The following is a 15,982-nucleotide window of genomic DNA, read 5'->3' on the forward strand; positions in this document are numbered from 1 at the left end:
TGTATGGGGTCGCAAAGAGTAGGAAACAGCTGAGTGACACTCAATATCCAGTGGTTTAAGTACGTTTCTAAACTGCATTAGTAACATCTTAGCATTTTCCTCTGGGCAGCTGCGATCTTGAAGGAGTAATTAGGAAAGTTTAAGGCACAGTCAGACCCCTCACTAAGGACCAGCCCTGGACAAAGGCACTGGGCATTCTGATGAGAGCAGGAGTGAGCCCTGCCTGTTCAGGTCTGTCTTGAGTGTCTGTAAACTAAAGCGTCCCCTGGGCTTTTCAGCTCGTGTCTTTGGCAGGAGCCAGCCGTTGGCTCTGCGAGCTCCAGCTGCAGTCAGCTCTGCCGATTGCTGCCATGTGACTTGGGCAGGTCATTTAATTGCATCCCTTCACTGTGCTGCTCAAAGCTCTTCCGTGGCTTTCTGTGGCGCTCAGAACTAAGTCCAGACAGCTCGGCCTGGGGTTCAGCCCAAAGCCCCTTCCTGCCTGGATCTCATCTTCTGTCCTCTTCTCCTTTGCCTTTCAGCTTCTGAACACGCCAAACTGATCCCACCTCACTACCCTGGCCTCATTATTTTTATATATATATAAGAAAGTTTGAGATACATCCTTTTATTTATTCTGGCCGTGCTGGGTCTTCCTCGTGGCATTCGGACTTCTTTTGTTGGGGCACACCGGCTCTTGAGAGGGGAGAGGGTGGGGAGGGGAGCAGTGCTCAGCAGGGCAGGCTCAGTTGCCCTAGGGCATGTGGAATCTTAGTTTCCTCACCGAGGATTAAACTCCACGTCCCCTGCATTGGAAGGTGGATTCTTAACCACTTGGACCAGCAGGGAAGTCCTCCTCTTCATTCTTTTTTTTTTTTTTTTTTAATGAGTTGGTTTAATTTCAGGTGGTACAGAAATCAGGACAGAACAAAGACTTTAGAACACACTTTGGCAGGAATCTGGGCTAGGTTTACTATGATCTCACAGCTAAAGCAGAAAAAACGGAGAAGAACTAAAGAGAAGGTGAGCCACTGTATGATTTATTTATTTTTAACAAGACTATTCTCTTAAAGGTACAATAGGTTCCAAGACAACACTTCATCCTAGCTATGTGTGTATTAGTCGCTCAGTCGTGTCCAACTCTGCAACCCCATAGACTGTAACCTGCCAGGCTCCTCTGTCCATGGAGTTTTTCAGGCAAGAATATTGGAGTGGGTAGCCATCCCCTTCTCCAGGGAATCTTCCTGACCCAGGGATCAAACCTTGGCCTTCTGTATTGCAGGCAGATTCTTTACCATCTGAGCCACCAGGGAAGCCCCTTCTTTCTAGGTGGTGACAGATGTTATGGCAGGGAATCCAGATGTTTAAACGTGCATGGGATTAAGGATCATCATTGCCTCAGACACTACTTTTTCCCAGATTTCTAAATTCCACCTGCGACCAGGGGGCCCTTAGCTTTTAGCTCCTCAAGTTTCTTCTGCTTTTTCTGTATCAGTCTGAATGCTTTATTTTCCTCATCTATCTTCTTGGCTTGCCTTTGTGGCTGCTACCCCTCCCCAATTTTATTTTAATTAATTAATTTATTTTGACCACAACATGCAGCTTGTGGGATCTTAGTTCCTTGACCAGGGATCGAACCTGTGCCCCCTGCAATGGAAGCATGGAGCCTTAGCCATCTCATCAGTCCCCAAGTTCCATAGGGCTGATAGCCTGAACATTGCTTACATCTGTGTTTCTCTACCTCCATGCCACTACCAAGTCCAGGTCACCATCATCTCTTGCCTGGATCATAGCAATGGCCTAACTGGCTTCTTTTCATTCACTTCCTTTTTTCATCTCCCCCACCCCATACACTGCACAGCATGTGGGATCTTAGTTCCCCAACCAAACCCTCACCCCCTGCACTGGAAGTGCAATCTTAACCACTGAACGACCAGGGAAGTCTCCCTCCTTTTTTCTTTCAAAGTGAACTTTTAGGTGAACTGCACAAACCTGTGCGCAAACACAAAATGAATCGCGTGATGAAATTCCACCAACTGCACACAGCCCTTGAGCCAGCATCCCAATCGAATCAGAATTCACTGGCACTCTGGTGCCCCCTTGTGGTCACTTCCCTTCCCCCATAATCTCGATCTTGACTTCCAATCACAGCAGATTTGTTTGGTCTGTTCCGGAACTCCGTGTAAATGAAGTCGCACAAGAGGAACTCTCCTCTGACCTTACTCCACAGTGGGGGACTCATCCACGTGTTGCTGATTCCCTGAAGATATCCTCCCGCCGTGGTGTTTATTCATTCTGTCGCTACGCGAGGGGAGGGGCGGTTCAGTTTGGGGCCACACTCAATAGTTCTTGTGGGTCTCTGGGAACCATACAGGTGTGTGACTGTGGGGCGTGTGCCCAGGAGGGAGTCGCGGTGTCACAGGACCTGTGGATGTTCAGGTTCAGGAGGTCCTGTCCCACCTGTGCAGGGAGCTGCTACCGTGTCCTCTCCCGCTGTCTGCAGATTCATCTCGAGCCTTTCTCCTCCCAGTCCTAGGACCAGCCATTTCTCCATGGAGCCCTGACTCCTATCGTTACTGATTCTTTTCACATAATAAAGCATTCACAAAAATAGGATTTTTAAAAGAAGTAAAACTAATGGAAGTTCTACATTTCTTTTCACATCCAGTCAAGTTAAAAAAAAAAAGAAATAGAAGAGATATTTGTGAAAGCACACGACACGTAGAGGAGGGAGTCTGCCAGCTGAGGGTAGGGGGCAGAGACTGCATGCAGCAGGATGAAGGGCTGGAAACATTAGCTGAAAAGGACATCAAGGGCGGGTGTCTGCGTGCCATTGTCATCTGCTCCCAGGAGTGGCCTCCAGGATGCGTAGCCAGCCACAGCGCCTCCTAAGTGCCCCCATCCCTGCTTCAGTGTCTGTCACTTGTGAGTGAATGCGGGCTGAAACTCTACCCAAGACTGGGGGACACTTTAGGGTATCTGACAGCAGGAGGTAGCCACAGCAACAGCAAAGGGTATTTAGGGATAATGACAGTGACATGGTTTCCTAAAAATGCAGCAACTTCTAAGGAGAAAGTAAGTTAATTTACTCTAATATCTACCTGCAAAGAGCCAGGTGGAGTAACTAGTGAGCTCAGTCTCAGTAGACAGTACCCTACCTGTACTGTAAGCTGTCTTTAGCACCCAGGTAGAGACAATGTTCTGGAAGGTGGGATGTGGGTGTTTGGGAAACATCCAGTCAACTCTACTTTTCTGGGGGCTTTTCTGGCCCTGGTGTTCATGGGTTGCCTGGCTGAAGCTGAAGCTGCCAGACTTGACAATCATGGTAAGAAATGCTTGGAGCTGCTGCCTAGGGAGGAGCCTCCTTGTCCTCCTGGAGCTTGCCCGGGGCAGGAGAGGGCCACATGTGCCAACTGTGATGGGCAGGCTTCTGAGCCAGCATCACAGCTAAGATCCAGGAGCCAGGTTTGGGGTTGGCAGTCTCTCTGCCTGCCTTGTTTGCAAGATCAGAGGTTAGGGCTTCCTTGGTGTTCCCATGGTTAAGAATCCATTTTGCAGTGCAGGGGACACGGGTTCAACCCCTGGTCCAGGGAGATCAACAAGCCTCAGGGCTAAGCCCAGTGCCACAACTACTGAGCCCATATGCAGCAGCTACCGAAGCCCACAAGCCCTAGAGCCCATGCTCCATAAGAAGAGAAGCCACCACAATGAGAAACCCACACACCACAACTAGGGAGTAGCCCCCGCTCTCCACAACTGGAGAAAGCCCCTGCACAGCAAGGAAGACCCAGCACAGCCAATACTAAAGTATTTTTAAAAAACCAGATGTTAGTCTGTTCACTCCCTGGGAAGAAGCAAAGGTCCCACCATAAGAGATGCTGGGTAGTTTCAGTTGCTGCAAGGCCAGGGCATCAAGGAGTGGGTGGTGAGTAGACTGTGATGAAGCCACACAACAGAATGCGCCACAGTTACAAAACAGCAAGGCACTGCTTGAGAACGGCAGAACTCTTGGCACATAACCATCTGTCCAAATCTGCACCAAGACTTAACCGAAGTCTAGCATGGCTTCCAGAAGCATAAGGCTATGATGACTCCAGACCCCCTTTCAAATGCCTGCCAGAGAAAGCTCCACGCTGTAGAATTTACTATTTGTTCGAGCCAACACCTGATGATGGGCCCCTCACCTCACTTTCTGAGAGCATTTACTAAACAAGGCTTATAATGTGAACATATGTCTCTTTCAACCCAGAAGCATCCCTCACAGCCCTGAGAGTCATACCTTTGAAATGTACCCATCAGAAAGAACAGGGCCTGTCTCCCTTCCCCGTGGGAGGATGGACTCCGGACTCCCACATCTGCCAGCTGGCAGACACACACCCCCCAAATGCATCTTCACTGACCGGCTCTTTGTGATTTTTCACTCTTCTGACTCTGCTGACCTCCCCCCACACCCCAATTCTCCCTTTGAAACAGCCGGTCACCTCTGCACATAGGATGGAGCTCAGCTGTTTGCCCTGCTGTCTGTAGATACCGCATAAAACCTCTTTTCACCACTTACTAATGTCTGGTTGTGTTTGTCTTTGACAGACTGCATGCATTGCTTTCTCTATTTCTATGTTTTTCATACTGAACATCTCTAAGATATATGTCACCCACGTAGAGGGGGCAAGTCAGCAGCATACACTCTCATTTTTGGAACAAAACCCATCAGACGTGGAGGGGCGGAGATCCGTGACCCGGGAGGCTGGACTGAGCGCTGGGCGGGAATTCGCGCTCGCGGGTCCCCGGAGCCGGCGCTCTCGGGCAGAGGGCCCTCGCGCAGCCAATCCCATTCTCCCCACGGAGAACGCGAGGGCTCCCGGGCGTCCGCCCCTCGGTCCTTACGGCCCCAGTTGCCCACCTGCCCCTGGTCCACAGGCGGACTCCACGAGAGACCCAGGAAAACCGGAAGTTGAAATGGGCAGCCAGACGGGAAATGCGGGCACAACTAACCAAGGTCAGATAGCAACAGGATAACCCTCCAGCCCCAGCGCTGCCTTCGGGGGCGCGGACGAGAGCGCTCAGGTAAGGGCGACTAGGTTGCGCTCTGTGGGCGGGACCATGCGGAAGATAGCCAATCACAGTGTCTCCCGCGGGGCGGGGCGGGGCAGAATCGTTGCCTGAGCGACGCGATCCCCGCGTCGGTATTCCGCTGGCAGCGCGGCTGGGTTGCTCCGACTTGTGAGCGTTCTGAGCCTCGCGTGGCTCCGAACGCGTTCTCCAGCGGCCACCTCGCAGCCAGGGGATGGAGTCGCGGGTTCCGTCTACGCCTCCGGGGGTCAGCGGACCGCCGGCCGCCTGAAAACTCACGACCTGGTCTCCCGCTACCCTGAGAGTTCTTTTTTTTTTTCTTAAAAACTTTTTTTTAAAATTTATGGCTCCACCTACCTAACACTTATCCGTTCAGTTCAGTCGCTCAGTAGTGTCCGACTCTTTGCGGCCCCATGGACTGCAGTACGCCCGACTTCCCTGTCCTTGGAGCTTGCTCAAACTCCTTTCCATCTAGTCGGTGATGCCATCCAACCATCTCATCCTATGACGTCCCCTTCTCCGCCTGCCTTCAGTCTTTCCCAGCATCAGGGTCTTTTCCAATGAGTCAGTTCTTCGCATCTGGTGGCCAAAGTATTGGGTTCAGCTTCAGCATTAGTCCTTCCAATGAATATTCAGAACTGATTTTCTTTAGGACGGACTGGTTTGATCTCTTTGCAGTCTGAGGGACTCTCAAGAGTCTTCTCCAACACCACAGTTCAAAAGTATCAATTCTTCGGCGCTCAGAGTTCTTTATAGTCCAGCTCTCACATCCATACGTGACTACTGGAAAAACCATAGCTTTGATTAGACAGACCTTTGTTGGCAAAGTAATGTCTCTGCTTTTTAACATGCTGTCTAGGTTGGTTATAGCTTTTCTTCCAAGGAGCAAGTGTCTTCTTTTTTTCTTTTTCAGTGGTTAACATTTGATCTGATATTACTCGATTATTCCTGTTTTTCTTGACTTCTCTCACATTCCTTTATTTGCCTTATCATCTCTCTTCCCTAAGGCTAAATAAATCTCTGCAGTGCCCTGTCTCCAGCCTGGTTTAACCATCTTAATGAGTACATGTTTCTTTTTGTTTTTCTTATATTGAATGATTTTTTCCCCCTAGTTTTTATTATCCTGGCTGTTTTTGTAAGGTCCTCTTTAAGACCCGAATCAGCTCGCAGGCCAGTCTGGGGGGAATTCACAGAGTTATTGGCTTGACTAAAAATCCATTTTTCCCAACCCAGTATTTACTAAAGATGGCATTTTCTTACTCAAGCTCACTGAAGTCACAGGATACTGGAGTTGGCATTTGTTGAACATTTCCCATGCCTGAAGTTCCAAAAAGCCCCTTCATCCATGATAATTATCTTATAAACAGGCTCCTGAGGTAAGTATACCCCTAACCTGGTGGCCTGTGAATGAGACAGCAGATGTTTTCTGCTGGAATTGTATACAGTTCTTGTAAGGCATGGTTCCAGCGAGGCAGAAAAGGAAAGACGACCTCAACAGAAGTAGGTTACCTTTATTTAGGCAAGGAGGGGCGACAGTCGGCCTAATGACCAGGCTGAGCGCCGAAAGGGATCAGGGAGGCTTCATACTTATAGGGAGGTTTGTGGAAGCGATAAGGGAAGCGTCAATCAAGTGGGATATTTTGAGTATTCTTTTGTGGAGATGACACTTGTAGTTGGGCAGGGGGTGATAAGTCTTCTGGGTGGGTGTAGGGGGTGGTAGGTTTCCGGACAGGGGGTGATAAGTCCCAGATAGATGCAGCTGGCCTGGAGCATCAGGATGGAACTAAAGTTATGCTTTGTTTTCTCCGAAGTTAGATGATTCAGCAAGGGGCCTTTGAGACTGTTGTTCTCTTTTCTAGGCCCAAAAGACTCCTTCATTCCAGACCCTGAAATCATAAAAAAAAGGGAAAAAGGGCGCCGTATCTCTCTGGCTACTTCCTGCTGGATAGGGGCGATGGTTTTGGGTCTGGAATGGAGGATCATCCTAGGGCCCACAGTCTCTTTTTTCTGAGCTTGAGGTGAGGCTCTCGAGAAGAAGAATGGTCTTGACCTGATTTTGAGAGATGGCCCGAATCCGTTCTTGGAGAAACCTTTGAAAGAGATTAAAGAGACAGGGTCCAAATAAGAGGAATAGAATGATAAGTACCAATGGTCCCAGGAAAGGGAGCAACCAAGGGAGTATCTGTTGGAACAGGTTTTGGGGAATGTAAAGGTTTTGTAACTCTTTTCTGCGGCGTTTAATTCTGTCTCTAAGTTCTTTGACTCGGCCCTGGACTATGCCCGTTTCATTAACAAAATAGCAGCAGTTCTCTCCTAGGAAAAGGCAGGTCTCTCTCTTTTTTGCGGTGAGAACGTCCTGAGGGGAGACAGTTACTAGGCCTATAGCAAGGATTAAGATTAGGAGTGCAGTTATGGTTAGAGAGACAGGGAGAGGCCAGTCAGGGTGAGGGGCAGAAGGCCCCAAGTTGATGGTTATTTGAATCTGAGGAGGAACAGTGCTCATTAGGATGTAGAATGATGTAGAGAATGAGAGTAAAGAAATCAATTTTGTCTGGAGTCAGGTTATAGAAGGTTCTCTGGAGCCACAGTTGAGACACCAGTGTAGTCAGGTCTTTGAAGGAGGTTCCTGTCGGGGCACTGGTCCAGAGGTCTTGTAGTAGTTGGGTCAGGAACAGTTGTAGGTTGAAGAGAGTCTAGGTCATTCAGTGTCTTCTCTGATGGTTGACAGGGGTTGTCGCCGGGTGAATTTTAAGGAGGTGGGTCCTGTGAGGGAGACTTGATAGGTGTCATTTAAGGAGGGTAGCGCAGGATTGGAGGTGACCCGTTTTAGACGAGAGAGGTGTATCCAGGAGGTGACCTTTTCGAGTTTAGCTGCAGTTGGGGTAAGGAGGATGACTTTGAATGGTCCCTGCCACTTTGGGGTTAGGTCGCCCTGGGGATTATCAGACAGATAGACCATGTCCCCAATTTGTAAAGGGGGCAGGGAGGCTTGGGGGTCAGGGGCAGGCAGATTGTGGTTGACGTATCTCCAGAGGGCATTGCGGAGTTGCGCCAGCAGAGGGGAGTGTAGGAAGCTTGGTATGGGAGGAGGTTCGGGGAGGGGTCCAGGAGGGAGCATGGGCCTTCCATACATCACCTCAAAGGGGCTCAGCCCCAGGGGCTTTCTGGGCAAAGCCCGTATTCTGAGGAGAACAATTGGTAAAAGTTTAGTCCAATCCAGATGTACCTCGAGGGTTAATTTGGTAAGGGTTTTTTTGATTATTTTATTTATCTTTTTTACCTTTCTTGAGGACTGGGGACGGTATGGAATGTGAAATTTTTAGGGTATCTATAAGAATTGGACAAGCTGTTGGGTGACCTTGGATGTAAATTCTGGGCCATTATCAGACTGTAGGGATGAAGGCAGCCCAAACCTGGGGATAATTTCTGTGAGGAGAATTTGGGCCACTGTGTGGGCTCTTTTGTTTGTAGTGGGAAATGCTTTTACCCATCCCGAAAATGTGTCTATAAGGACTAGTAGGTATCTGACTCTCCGGACCCGGGGCATATGAGTAAAGTCTATCTGCCAATCTTGTGCTGGGAGGCTGCCTCGCATTTGATGGGTTGGAAAGGATGTCGATTTAAGGTTGGAATTGGGGTTAGTACGTTGACATGTTTGACAGGAGCGGGTAAGGTTATCTAAATATTGTTGGTCAGCATTGGATATGGGGAAGTGGTTACGGAGGAACTGCTGGAGTGTCTTGGATGAGGGATGAAAAAGTGAGTGTAGATAAGACAGGATTTTTCTGGTGGTGGGAGGGTCGGGTGGAGTCAGAGCTAAGATGACAGGGGACTGGAGGGAAGGATGGGACAGTGTTATCTCTTTTGCCTTCTGGTCTGCAGCATTGTTGTAGGCTGATATGAGACTTCCCTTTTGATGTCCCTTACAGTGGAGGACGGCGGCTTTGTTTGGTAAGAGTGCTGCCTCTAGAAGTTTGTGAATCAGGTCTGAATTAATAATAGGGGATCCCTTTTGGGTTAGGAAACCTCTTTCTCTCCATATTAGGATGTTTGAGTGAAGTATGTTATAGGCATATTTGGAGTCTGTGTGTATGTTAACCCTTAGATTTTTAGCCAGAGTTAAAGCTCTGGTGAGAGCTATCAGTTCTGCCTGTTGGGAGGTGGTGTGAGGTGGCAGCGGTGAAGCTTCAATTGTCTGTGTTTTATGATTGTGATGAAGGTCCCCCTGGATGATGGCATATCCTGCTGCAAACGGTGGGGATTTTTGAGAGCTGCCATTAACGAACCAGTGTGGGGTGTCTGGGTCTAGGATGGGCTGATCTGTTACATGTTGGAAGGGGTTTTGGGTAAGATCTACTGTTAGGCTGCAGCTATGTAAGAGGGAGTCTGTTGTAGAGGACATGGGTAATAAGCTGGCGGGGTTAAGGGGAGAGCAGGGGGAGAATGAGAGCTGAGGGTCGAGGAGAAAGGCATGTAGGACCTGTACCCTGGAAGGGGGAAGGGAGAGGAAAGCCCGATGTGACAGTAAGTCTCAGAAGGTGTGTGGAGAACCGACTGTTAAAGGGGCATGTCTAGAGAGTTTATTTTTTTCGGGTACGAGGGCTGCGATAGCAGCCATGGCCTGTGTGCAGGGAGGCCACCCCTTGGTCACCATGTCCAGCTGTTTTGATAGATAGGCTGTGGGAGCCCAGCTGTCTCCAGCCCGCTGACATAGAAGCCCCAGGGCCTGTCCTTGGTTGGAAAGTGCAAAGAGAAAGAATGGTCTGGTGTGATCTGGCAGGTGGAGAGTTGGCACTCGGAGGAGGCTCTGGGTGAGTTGGTGAAGAGGATTGGCCAGCAAGGAACGATTAAAGAGGGGCTCATCTAGACATCCTTTAGTTGCCTCATAGAGCGGCTTTGCAATGAGGGAGAAGTTGGGGATCCAGATACGGAAAAAATTTAGGAGGCCGAGGATAGACAGGAGTTCTCTTTTTGTTTTTGGAAGTGGACAGTTAATTAAGGCCTGGATTCTATCTGGGGGAATAGTTTTTTGTTGATGGGATATGGAAAGTCCCAGGTAGGTGACTTTTGTTTGGACTATTTGGGCCTTAGATTGGGATACCCGATAACCCCAGGATCCCAAGGCCTCAAGGAGTTTGGCAGTATGTTGGAGGCAGAGTTTTCGGGTTGAGCTACAAAGGAGGAGGTCATCTACGTATTGGAGGAGATGACTCGGGGCTAGGTTGAGAGTCTGTAGGTCCTTTTGTAAAGCCTGTCCAAAAAAGTGAGGACTGTCTCTAAACCCCTGGGGGAAAACTGTCCATGTTAGCTGTTGGGAAACGTGAGTCTCGGGGTCTTGCCAGGTGAAGGCAAAAAGAGGTTGGGAGAGGGGGTGGAGGGGGATGGTGAAAAAAGCATCTTTGAGATCTAATACTGTGAAGTGGGTTGCAGTCGGGGGTATGGTAGACAGAAGGGTGTAAGGGTTAGGGACTACTGGGAATGTCGGCATAATAGCCTCATTGATTTTTCTCAGGTCCTGGACCAGTCTCCAAGAGTTTGGTCCCTTTCTTACTGCCAGAATAGGGGTGTTGTGTGGTGAATGGGTAGGAATTAGGATAGAGGCTTGAAGAAGACAGTCTATGATAGGCTTAAGTCCCTTGTGGGCCTCTGGGGTGAGAGAATACTGTTGTTGGGTGATTATAGTCGAGGGGTCTTTTAGGGTAATGTGGACTGGGGGATGATGTTTGGCTATTGAGGGGTGATCAGTGTCCCAGACTTGGGGGTCTAAGGCAGGTAGATCTAAGGGAAGGTCAGGGGTGAGGGATAGGGACTGTCCAGGTGCCATTTGCATGCAGAATATAGAGACTATATCGAGGGGGGTATGGTAATAAAGACCCCCAATTTAGATAACAAATCTCTCCCTAGAAGTGCCATTGGGTACTGAGGCATTATAAGGAATGAGTGTATAAGGGTTGATTTTCTAAATTGACAGAGTAATGGAGGGCTGATTTTTGGCCTTAGGAGAACTCCAGAGACCCCCTTGATTGTGATTTCTGAGCCTTGAGTTGGGCCAGAGTAGGAAGTTAAGAGAGAGAAAGTGGCTCCAGTGTCTATTATAAAAAGAGGTCTTTTTTCCGGCCACTACCCCGTCTACCCTAAGTTCCGAGCTCGTGTTCAAGACACGGGCCGGGGGGCTGGAACCCGGGCCCCATCATTGGAACAATTTTTGTAGAGTTGGGCTGGGGTTCCGGGGAGAAGTGGGGATCTCCTCAGATGCGCCAGGGTGTCCCTGTGGACATTCCACTCTCCAGGTCTGGGAGGTGGGGAGCTCCCCCGGGGTGCCAGGGCACTCCCGGGGACAGTCCATCTTCCAGTGTCCCCATTGGCCACAGGTTGGGCATGCTTTTGTCGGAGGCCGCGGGTTTGGGCATGCCTTTGCCCAGTGTCCTGACTGGTTGCATCGGAAGCAGGGTCCAGGGGGAGTCTTAAGACCCGTTCTGGGATGACTTGGGCCAGGCTGATTTTTTCCTTTAATTGCTGCTGCCAAAAGGGCATATTTAGCTTTTCTCTCACGTTCTTTTTCTCTCTTAGCCTCTTCCTCTCTATTATTGAACACCTTGAAGGCTACTTCTAGAAGGTCTCTCTGGGGGGTCTCAGGGCCCTTTTCTAGTTGGCGAAGCTTGCGTCTGATGTCAGGGGCAGATTGGCTGATGAACTGAACATGAAGGTACAGTAACCCAGCAGGGGTAGTGATATCTAGGTTGGTATACTTCTGGACTGCCTCTGTGAGGCGTGCCAAGAATAAGGCTGGATTTTCGTCTGCCCCTTGGGTGACTTCCCTGACTCTATCATAATTGACATGGATATGAGTATTTTTCTGCATTCCTTCTAGAATGCAGGTGATCATATGATTGAGTCTCCTGATACCTGGGTCACCGGGCTGGTAAATCCAGTGGGGATCTAACTGAGGCACAGCCTCATCAGCAACTGGGCTGTCCCAGTCTTGGTTATGTAAATGATCAGCATGGGCTTTTGCCGCTTGCCAGATACGGTCTTTTTCATCTGGGGTGAGAGTGGCATTTAGGATATAATATACATCACTCTATGTGAGGTTATAGGCCTGGGAGAGTCTCAGGAATTCTTTTTTGTATCTGGTAGGATTTTCAGAAAATGATCCTAACTTTTTTTCTATCTGGCTCATATCTGACAATGAAAATGGCACATGGACTCGGGTGGGGCCCTCTGGTCCTGCGACCTCTCTTAGGGGAAACAAGTGCTGGGTACGTGACCTTGTGGCAGGGGGGGAAGGAAGCGGGGAGGGGGAGTCAGGGAGATGGGGTAGCAGGGTTGAGGGAGAGTCAGGAGAGGTTTCAGAGTCAGTAGGTGAGTTGGATGAAGGGGAAGGAGAGGGGCGGCGGGGTGGCGGGTAGGGAGGGGGCTCGTCCGCAGGGTCGAACTCTGGGGGTGCAGAAGGTTGCGGTCTGCGGTTAGTTGAGGAAGAAGAGCCCTTTTGCTTGGGAGGCAAGGTGCATAGAAGGACCTCGTGGGTGGAGCAGGCCTGGCATAGGGAGGGCCTGCTCCGAAGGGCCCAAAAGGCTTGGGCATAGGGGATCTCCGACCACTTGCCATTCCGTTTAAGGAAGTCAGTGAGATTTTGGAGAATGTTAAAGTCAAATGTGCCGACCTCAGGCCAGCGGTCTTGATTGTCTGATTGATATTGAGGCCAAATCTGTGTACAGAGTTGCTTTAAGCGGTTAGCTTTGAGTTCAGTGAGTGAGAGTGGTTTGAGATTTTTGAGAACACAGGCCAGAGGGGAATCTTTTGGGACAGAGTGGCCAGACCCCATCATTGAAAGGCAAGCAGAGGCTCCTATTGGGAACTCGAGTCGTCACCCGCAGTCGCAATAGGAGTTATGAGAAGAGAGCTCTGTGTCGAGGTGGAGCGTTCCCCACCGTCGCCCACAGAGTGGTCCTGGGCCGGGGTCCCTGGGACCCAGAGAGGACTGAATTCTAGGGCGCCTCTAGAACTCCGTCCGGATCGGATCTTACCTTAATCTAGGGGCCGGCTGGAGTGGAGTGTTGCATGTAGAGCGGTCGAATGGCAAGAGGTCTCTATTCTGGAGGTCGTCAGAGAGAGAAAAGGGGGTAAAGCCGAGGCCTGGGGGTACGCAAATCATCAATAAAGTCTTAGCACAAGACTTGCACCGCTCACGAAGGCACTAGGCGTCCCCGAGGGGAACTTAAGAGCCCTGGCAGAGAAGTGAGCTCGGAGGATGTTTGCGCTCCCAGACTCCGGGGAAAAGGGGAAAACAGTGAGAGGGAGGGAGAGTGAGAGAGAGTGAGACGAGTGCCTCGCCCCCTCCCGGGTTTCGGCACCAAAAATGTAAGGCATGGTTCCAGCGAGGCAGAAAAGGAAAGACGACCTCAACAGAAGTAGGTTACCTTTATTCAGGCAAGGAGGGGCGACAGTCGGCCTAATGACCAGGCTGAGCGCCGAAAGGGATCAGGGAGGCTTCATACTTATAGGGAGGTTTGTGGAAGCGATAAGGGAAGCGTCAATCAAGTGGGATATTTTGAGTATTCTTTTGTGGAGATGACACTTGTAGTTGGGCAGGGGGTGATAAGTCTTCTGGGTGGGTGTAGGGGGTGGTAGGTTTCCGGACAGGGGGTGATAAGTCCCAGATAGATGCAGCTGGCCTGGAGCATCAGGATGGAACTAAAGTTATGCTTTGTTTTCTCCGAAGTTAGATGATTCAGCAAGGGGCCTTTGAGACTGTTGTTCTCTTTTCTAGGCCCAAAAGACTCCTTCAGTTCTTAAACTGCTTGTTGGTTTTAGTCATCTACATCCAAACATCAGGATATTTCACATAAAAATCGAATTTTTTCTTGGCTTCTCTTGAAAAATCCTCAAGTTTTTGGCAATATCAAACCCCCAACAACCCCCTTTAAACAAAATGTGGTTTTTTGAGACCCTTGAAGTCCCTCTCACTCCAGTCTTATACCTCAAGCACTGATCGTTCATTGTACTACCTGGTTGTGAAGTGAAAGTCGCTCAGTCATGTCCGACTCTTTGTGACCCCATGGACTGTACAGTCCATGGAATTCTCCAGGCCAGAATACTGGAGTGGGTAGCCTTTCCCTTCTCCAGGATATCTTCAATACTACCTGGTTACTGAAGGCATTTAGGTTTTTGACCGCTTTACTTATTGACTCACTCTGCCCTGGTGCTTTTCTGAAGTCTTTCAGGGACTGCAACTCTTACACAGCAAATATTGATAATCCTTCCTCCCAGAACTGCTCAGGCCTAGAGCAAGCCCTGGAACGGTTTCCTTTCCTTTCCAAGGAGTTAATGTCTGTCATATAGTACATACTCAATAAATATTTTCTGAACAGTTAAATAAATGCTGAGACTTCATTTGGTCTAGTTTAGGTGATCCCATAGTGGCCTCCAAACCTCTGGGCTTTCTCAGTATCCCTGAAGTAGCCCCTTTTGCCTGATAGAGAAACATTTGCCTAGGAATCAGGACACACTCACTCTCTGCCCTGGGTATACTCCTGGGTCTGCCATGTGTGAGACGGTCCACCTCAGGGCGAATTCCTTTACTCTGGACACCGACATGATGAAGAAAAACTCCCAGACTGCACAGTTCATCTTTTACAAGGCCCACTGTGCCTTTTCCCTCAGTTTATAACCCTCTCTGGCTTGAAAACAGTATTGGCTCTTGATACAACTTTGTTCTCTTCTCTTTACCTTGAGTATTAAAACACCTGAAAATACTGACCAGAACCAAACTCCGGGGGTAATTTTTCTTTCATTAAAGTGATCGTAGAATCCCTCAGAATTCTAGGACTCCTAAAACAAGTTGAACTCCACAAGCAGAATTGCAAACCCAAAATGCTGCAAGGGCCAAGTGGGGAACCAAAGGTGGTAAACTGAGAGCAGACCCCTAATGGGAGGACTATGGGTATAGGGTTGCTCTGGTTCTGCTTTCTCAAGACAGTCAATCTTATGGGGACTCTCCAAGGGGGTGATACAGGGGCCAGCGGTGTCTGTCTTCCTGGGTGACGTGGATGCATCTCGGAGGACTCTGATGGGCAGAAGGCAGGGGGCCTGGGAACGTTTCCAGGAGGAATCTTCCTGGTATTTGACTACAGGGCTGACCCTCACCCCTTTCCTGACACCCGGTCTCCTGTGCCCTGTTAAGGAGGGATGGGTGCTTTGCCCCAGAAGGTGAAGCATAGTCTCTGCTCTCCATTTTGGGAAACTTAGTTCTCAGGGTCCGAAGGAAAGACAGAGGTGGAGGGGTGAACTATGAAGCCACCAGGATTGTCTGAGGGTTTGGGACCCCGTACTGGGTCAGGGGTGGCTGGCTCAGGCCCCTGTGTCACTTCTATCCCTAGCCTTGAGAGGGAGCTGGGGGTGGGGGGAAGGTGTCTTAAAAAAAAAATCAGATTAATCCCACATCTTTCCAAGGTGTAAGGCATGTGGGGTAGGAGTGGGTAGAGAGTTGTTCCCAGGTCTCTCTGTTTCCTAGGATTGCTCTTAGGCAGCGAGACCTCCATGCCAGCCTTGAGGTGAACTCAGGACCTGCTGACCACTCTGGGAGCCTTAAATGAAATCCAAGGATATCTCCACGGAGACACGGATAAGACCTTCAGAAACTGTACTGAAAAGGACCACCGTGTCCCTCCACTGGGCAGTGTCCGTCCTGTAAGGACAGCTGCAAATTTGAAACGCTCTCAAATATCAAAATCCTTTGACAAAATCTATGTTCCCGCTTTGGCGCCCCTGTTTGGCTGGTTTCACGAGTACAGGCAGGGTAAAGCGGTCGTGAGCCAGCAAGGAGAATCTGGGGAGTCGTCTCCCGGCCGGCCGAGAGCAGGTGCAGCCGGCCTTGGGACCCCAGACCCGGAACCCTCCAGGCTGGGAACCCTGTAGGGCTGCAGCTGCGCGG

This window comes from Cervus elaphus, chromosome 10 (genome assembly GCF_910594005.1).
Source record: "Cervus elaphus chromosome 10, mCerEla1.1, whole genome shotgun sequence".
Classification (NCBI taxonomy): Eukaryota; Metazoa; Chordata; class Mammalia; order Artiodactyla; family Cervidae; genus Cervus; species Cervus elaphus.